Raw genomic sequence first — 6,743 nt, forward strand, 5'->3', positions numbered from 1 at the left:
TTGTTTGCTGCTGTATTCCCCAGGCCCAGTGCAGCACACAAAACAAATATCATGGAATGAATAAATGTTAAAATACATGGAAATATGTTCTCTTCTTTTAAAAACCTAAGGGAACACCTTATTCAGAGTGTCAAAGATTCCATCATCTATATACATAAGTATAGACTCTGTTGGTTTCACTAGGCTCCTAAATGGAGACCATCACAGGTCTAGCCACCTACTACCCATTCCTAACCCCTCCTATACCAAAACCAGGTGAGACTGGCCAAAGGAACAGGCTCCATTTCAGCCTCAAAATTCTAGGGTGGTCTCTGACTTAGCCTTGAAAACCACACTCCATGGACCTCCTGGTCTAAAACTACAGGGAATATTCTGCCAAGGAAGCCCTCAACTCCAAAAGACCTTGCCTGCCAATGGGCAGACCATGGTCATGGGCAAACAGCAATGGGAGGCAGCCAAGGACAGAAGGAACTGGGTGTATTTTTCTGCTTAATGACCAATGGGCAAGAGGCTCAAGGGACTCTTTGTAACATAGTGCGCCTCAAACTTTTCCACACCAGTATCGTTTGGGGCAGCAAAAATGATCACTGAATCCTGGGGGCTTGGAGGTCTAGACTGAAGCTGACCAGGAAGCTAGAAATGTATCTGCTCATCTTAGTTTTCACTTTAAGATTCACCTAGTTTTCATATTTTCCCCAGTAATGTAGCTGCATTGAATTTAACGCAACAATAATGCTTTAAATTACTTACACATTTTTTCAAAAAATTCTACCTTTTTTTTTTCAGTCAATGAATGCAATGCTAAAGTACCAAGAAATTCTGGAAAATTTGTATTGAATTGAAGTGAGTGCATATTGCAAGCAGATTCAGGGCAATTTCTTTTCATGATAGCTGGAAAATTCAGATGCTCATAAACATTTGGGTGCAGAAGGCAGATGGCAGACAGCAAGGAAGTCTTGGGGGAGAAAGTGCTGTCAGGGAGGAAGTACCATGCACCTTATTGAGGCTCCTACCCATGGACATTCTGTATTAGTCCATTCTCACGCTGCTAATAAAGACATATCTGAGACTGGGTCATTTATAAAGAAAAAGAGGTGCTGGGCACGGTGGCTCACGCCTGTAATCCCAGCACTTTGGGAGGCCGAGATGGGCAGATCACGAGGTCAGGAGATCGAGACCATCCTGGCTAACACGGTGAAACCCCGTCTCTACTGAAAATACAAAAAATTAGCCGGGTGCGGTAGCAGGCGCCTGTAGTCCTAGCTACTAGGGAGGCTGAGGCAGGAGAATGGCGTGAACCCAGGAGGCGGAGCTTGCAGTGAGCTGAGATCGCGCCACTGCACTCCAGCCTGGGCGACAGAGCAAGGCTCTGTCTCAAAAAAAAAAAAAGAAAAAGAGGTTTAATGGACTCACATTTCCACATCCCTAGGGAGGCCTCACAATCATGGTGGAAGGTGAAGGAGGAGTAAAGGCACGTTTTATATGGTGGCAGGCAAGAGAGAGTATGCAAGGGAACTCCCCTTTATAAAACCATCAGATCATGTGATACACATTCACTATCACGAGAACAGCATGGGAAAGACCTGCTGCCATGATTCAATTACCTCCCACTGGGCCCCTCCCACAACATATGGAGATTATGGGAGCTACAATTCAAGATAAGATTTGGGTGGGGACACAGCCAAACCATATTAATTCCACAAACATCCTCTTAGACAGCAAGAAGCTGGTATCAGATGGTGGAATTTAGCAGTCTCTGATCCCAGTTGCTCTTTCTCTCTTTTTTTCTGTCCCTCTCTCTCTTCCCCTCCTTGGAAAATAGTCTTCAAAAGATATTTCCATGAACTACAATGGAAGCTATTTCCATGAACAAAGATGACTGATTTTTTTTTGGTTCTATTTCATCACCAAGGTTGTAACTTTTGTCAACTGAAAATGAATTAAGCCTCCAAAGACTCCGTCTCCATAATCAATTATAGCAATTGATATCTCAAATTTCATTGTCATCCTATCAATCTTGTAAAATACAATAAAAGCAATAAAACAAAATAAAATTTACACTAATTTGACTTTAAAAAAAAAATCTGCTAAATACAGTATTGAGAGCTAGGCTTTCCTATTAGGTCAAACACTAAATTCACAGTTTTACCCTTTGTCCTAATGTCTACTTAAAACTTGGTAAACAATAATAATTCAGGCCTGAATTCAGTCCTCGACAACTGAGATTGCTTCTTCCTTTGACAAAAGCTGCAAACATCTGTGTAGAAGTCATCGAAGTCATTCCCCATTTCAATATAAATTATGAGAAAAGATAAGTACCCAAACTACTTTTGTTTCTACTCTTTTCAACACTCCATTGAACACAATGAGAAACACTCTGGTGTGAGAAGCCATAGGTAAATGAAGCAGCACCTTCTGGAATGTTCTGGGTGATAAATAGCCTTGATGCAGGTTTCTGCTGCTATTTTACCAGTCACACAATTGGCCTCGTTTTCACAGCATATTTGCACTTTTTTCTTTCTTGATCAGTGCTATGCTTGTTAAAATACAAATCTGGTCAACAATTCACCAGTTATTATCTGACACATTGCAAAGTTGCACATCTCTAGGTATGATGCTATCATAGAGACCCTGCGGCTGACTGCCTGGGTTAGAATCCCATCTAGCTCTACCAATCTCTGGCTGTATGGCTGTATCTTCTAAGTGCCTCAGTTTCCTTATCTATAAAATGGGTTCTTGAATGAGTTAACATGAATGGAGCACTGACCCACGGCAGTTCTATGTGTGTGAACTTTTACTGTATTTCACTGTATCTAATATGTTGTTAATTATAACATGCACCATTATTTTATATATTGCTGAGGAAACAAACAGAAAATGCTACTAATTAAATTATGACATAATACTTTCTTAGCTCTCTTAAAATTGTAAAGACTTATTGAGGGGCTGGGCACGGTGGCTCACGTCTGCAATCCCAGCACTTTGGAAGGCCGAGGCAGGAGGATCATGAAGTCAGGAGATTAAGACCATCCTGGCTAACATGGTGAAACCCCTTCTGTACTAAAAAATACAAAAAATTAGCCAGGCGTGGTGGCAAGCACCTGTAGTCCCAGCTAATTGGGAGGCTGAGGCAGGAGAATTGTGTGAACCTGGGAGGTGGAGCTCGCAGTGAGCCGAGATCGCGCCACTGCACTCCAGCCTGGGCAACAGAGAGAGACTCCATCTCAGAAAAAAGACTTGTTGAAAGTAATTTTTTAGACTTATTTAGACATCTCATGTGTCACCCTTGGGCACTCAAAATAGGAAAAGAAGTGAAAAGGATTGGTTAAGTTATTCCCAAAACTTTTTCAGAGAGTTTCAATCTTCTTTGTGATTTTCAGCTCAATCTTGTCATTGTATATATCTTTCAACGCAAAGTCACCCTTTGCCATCAAGAGTGTTGATGAGGAAGCAGTTCTTACAAAGATGCTACGCTGAGGTCTCAGAGGTTTCTCCCAGGCTGCTGACACTCATTCTGCAAATTTTGTTCCCGGGTCTTTCTGGATCTCACCAGAAGGTGTTGGCAATGACAACTATGTTATGACCTTGTGTCAATGACCGTAAGACATTGATCTTAAGACCCATCCTAATTACACAGCTGCTAAAAATGTATGTGGGCGGGGGGGGTTAGAATCGCAGCTTAGAATCAATGAAATGTTACTATTATTACATTTTCTTTTTTTTTTTTTTTTTTTTTTTGAGACGGAGTCTCGCTCTGCCACCCAGGCTGGAGTGCAGTGGCCGGATCTCAGCTCACTGCAAGCTCCGCCTCCCGGGTTCACGCCATTCTCCTGCCTCAGCCTCCCAAGTAGCTGGGACTACAGGCGCCCGCCACCTCGCCCGGCTAGTTTTTTGTATTTTTTTAGTAGAGACGGGGTTTCACCGTGTCAGCCAGGATGGTCTCGATCTCCTGACCTCGTGATCCGCCCGTCTCGGCCTCCCAAAGTGCTGGGATTACAGGCTTGAGCCACCGCGCCCGGCCTTATTATTACATTTTCATTACAAATAGAGCAAATAAAGCTTGCTAACATGGTTGAATCATCAATGTCACCCCTTCATCGAACAGTAAGGTAAAGAACCACTAACCTGGATCAGGATCTCAACTGGTTCAAATGCAATTTCTGAACACATTCAATTTGTCATTTCACAAGGGCATGATTTTCAGTGTGGTGCTTAATTTTGACCCAAATCAGGTTCATGCAAGTCCACCAATGTTTTTCTTGAGATGTTCAGGTCACTGTTCAAGCAGTTCTCAAAGGAAATATCATTTTTTACTTATATATTTGATTATGCATCTGTAGGAATAAGAAACACACACGGTATTGATTCCCTTCAATCAGCTGCTTATCTTTATCTGCGTTGGGCTGCCTTGCCTGTGATTCCTGGGCACACTCTGAAACAGAGTTGCACCTGAGCAGTGGTTCTCAAATCTGGCAGCAGTACAGTGCCCTGGAGAGCTTAGTGACAAGGCAGACAACAAAGGCCTGACTCGCGAGCTGGACTAAGCCAGGCTCTAAAAGTGAGGCCTGGAAATCTGCATTTTAAAGAACAGCCTTCCCAGCCATGATTCTGATGCAACCAAAGTTTGAGAGCTGCAGGCCTAGAAAAAAATAGTGGAAAAAAAAATGGGCAAAAGATGCAACAAGGGACATGACGGGAGAGGGGAGCATAAGGAATGGTTGCTTCCACAGAACACCTTCTCCAAAAGTGGCTCTTTTTCAACAACTTTTGCAAGGTAATACATTGATTTTGCAGGGGTGTTAACGTGACAAAAGATGTGAAGGCAGCTATGGGGAGGGTTTAGGTTATGATGCTTTCTGCCTCGATCACAAGTCCAATCTCAGCCAGATGAAATAATTTGAAAGTTTACCAGCTACCCAGGAAGAGTCCAGCAGCATGGTCAAGCAGCTTGCTGAGATCCTGAGGGAGCTTGTCCCTTTCCATCCCTCCTCTCTGCCACACTCAGCGTTGGCTTCATCAGAAGGCTGGAACCCTCATGACTGTAGAGGCTTCCAGGAAAACAGGAGTAATGCGCTCACTGAGGAGGCCCTAGGAAATGGCAACCAACTGACTCACCTGTTTAGAAATTACTGTGAGGGGTCTTTAGAAGAAATAAAATATAGAGACTACTGTAAAATAATTCAAAGGATGTTTTTGAATATTCATAATCCCAGCAGTCTTACAAAGGCATTACTTCCATGTGTTACTTATGACCTTCTCATTTTGATTCCTCAGAGCATATCTATATAGTTTTGTGAATAATTTTTTTCTCTTAGTATCTTTACGTAAACATTTCTTCATGTTTTATAGTCATTGTGTTATTTTAAATAACAGCATGGCATTGCTTTTTATTGAGATACCACAGCTTGCTTAACGAAACTCTATGATTTCTTCCAGTGATTCACTGTTGCAGGCCATGCTGTGATGAAAATTTTTTGCGCATGGCATTTTTAGGTACCTACTGCTTAAATCATTTGCATTTTCTTTCTTGCCCTGTGGAAAAGAGAGGAACTTTCTCAGGCCCTCCAGCAAACAGTTCCTCGGCTGCACGGGTCACATGTCTATTCCTGAACCAATCACCAGAAGGGGGTGGGGAGTGTCCTAACACCCATCAGTCCCACCCCAGAGCTGCCCAGGACAGTGCCTGGTCCTCAGCAGTGCTCCACAAATATGTGGCGAATGAATGAATGGTTTCTTAAATGGACAGTTCAACTTCAGTGAGCAACTACATCAAAGCAGCTGAGAGTCCTAAAGTTGCCACCTGGGCTTCTAACACACTCCTTGCTTTCACTGGCTGAAACTAGGACTGATAGCATGGCAGAGAAGCCAGTCTCTCTGGGAAATCATTGAACTATATTGATTATGTAGAAATCTATTTCTAAAGTCTCATTATAGGCTATCTTCCTCACTTCCCAGCTTCTCTTACTTTTCCAAGAAAGATTTCTAATTAATCATAAGTCTATTAAGGGTTTGGAGGAGGAGGAGGAGGAGGAAGAGAAACCTTGATGGTCTCAGAGGAAGAAACAAACATGACAATGTGTAAGACTTTTTAAATTAATTTCTTTTCTTGTCTTTCTTTCTTTCTTTTTTTGACACAGGATCTTGCTTTGGAGTGCAGTGGCACGATCACGGCTCACTGCAGCCTTGACCTCCTAGGAGGATATCCTCCCACCTCAGCCTCCCAAGCAGCTGAGACTACAGGCACACACCACCATACCTTTTTTTTTTGGAGAGATAGGGTCTCGTTATGTTGCCCAGGTTAGCCTCAAACTTCTGGGATGAAGCAATCCTTCCACCTTGGCCTCCCAAAGTGCTGGGATTACAGGCGTGAACCCCCAAGCCTCGCCTTAAAATTAATTTCTACTGGCTTCATTTGTTAAAGTTGACAAGGTGAGATTGCTATTACTAGTATTTGTCTTTACTGAATTTGATCAAATTTATTCTCTCCTTTGCACACTGGAAGTGCGAGTAACATTTCTTCCTTCTCCTGCTCGTCCTCCTGATAACAATGGTGATGATGATGGTGATAATGACAGTGGTGATGATGGTGATGATAGTAATGATGGTGGTGATGATGATGTTAGTGGTGGTGGTGGTGATGGTGGTGGTGATAATGGTGATGGTGATGGTGGTGGTGATGGGTGTGGTGATGGTGGTGATGATGATGGTGATGGTGGTGATGATGATAGTGGTGGTGGTGATGG

The 6,743-nt window shown here is 42.9% G+C and overlaps 1 long non-coding RNA gene across 1 annotated transcript in view; it reads right to left on the minus strand.

Moving 5' to 3' along the window:
• The window catches only part of LOC112429475 (uncharacterized), a 56,486-nt gene extending 50,340 nt beyond the window's left edge, over nt 1–6,146 (minus strand). The window contains exons 1-2 of the long non-coding RNA XR_011608903.1: nt 4,910–6,146; nt 4,126–4,334 (exon numbers count right to left, since the gene is read on the minus strand). This is a non-coding gene — a long non-coding RNA (uncharacterized lncRNA). The remainder of the gene's footprint in view (nt 1–4,125; nt 4,335–4,909) is intronic.
• Nucleotides 6,147–6,743: the final 597 nt, after the last annotated feature.

Source organism: Macaca nemestrina, chromosome 10 (genome assembly GCF_043159975.1).
Source record: "Macaca nemestrina isolate mMacNem1 chromosome 10, mMacNem.hap1, whole genome shotgun sequence".
Classification (NCBI taxonomy): domain Eukaryota; kingdom Metazoa; phylum Chordata; class Mammalia; order Primates; family Cercopithecidae; genus Macaca; species Macaca nemestrina.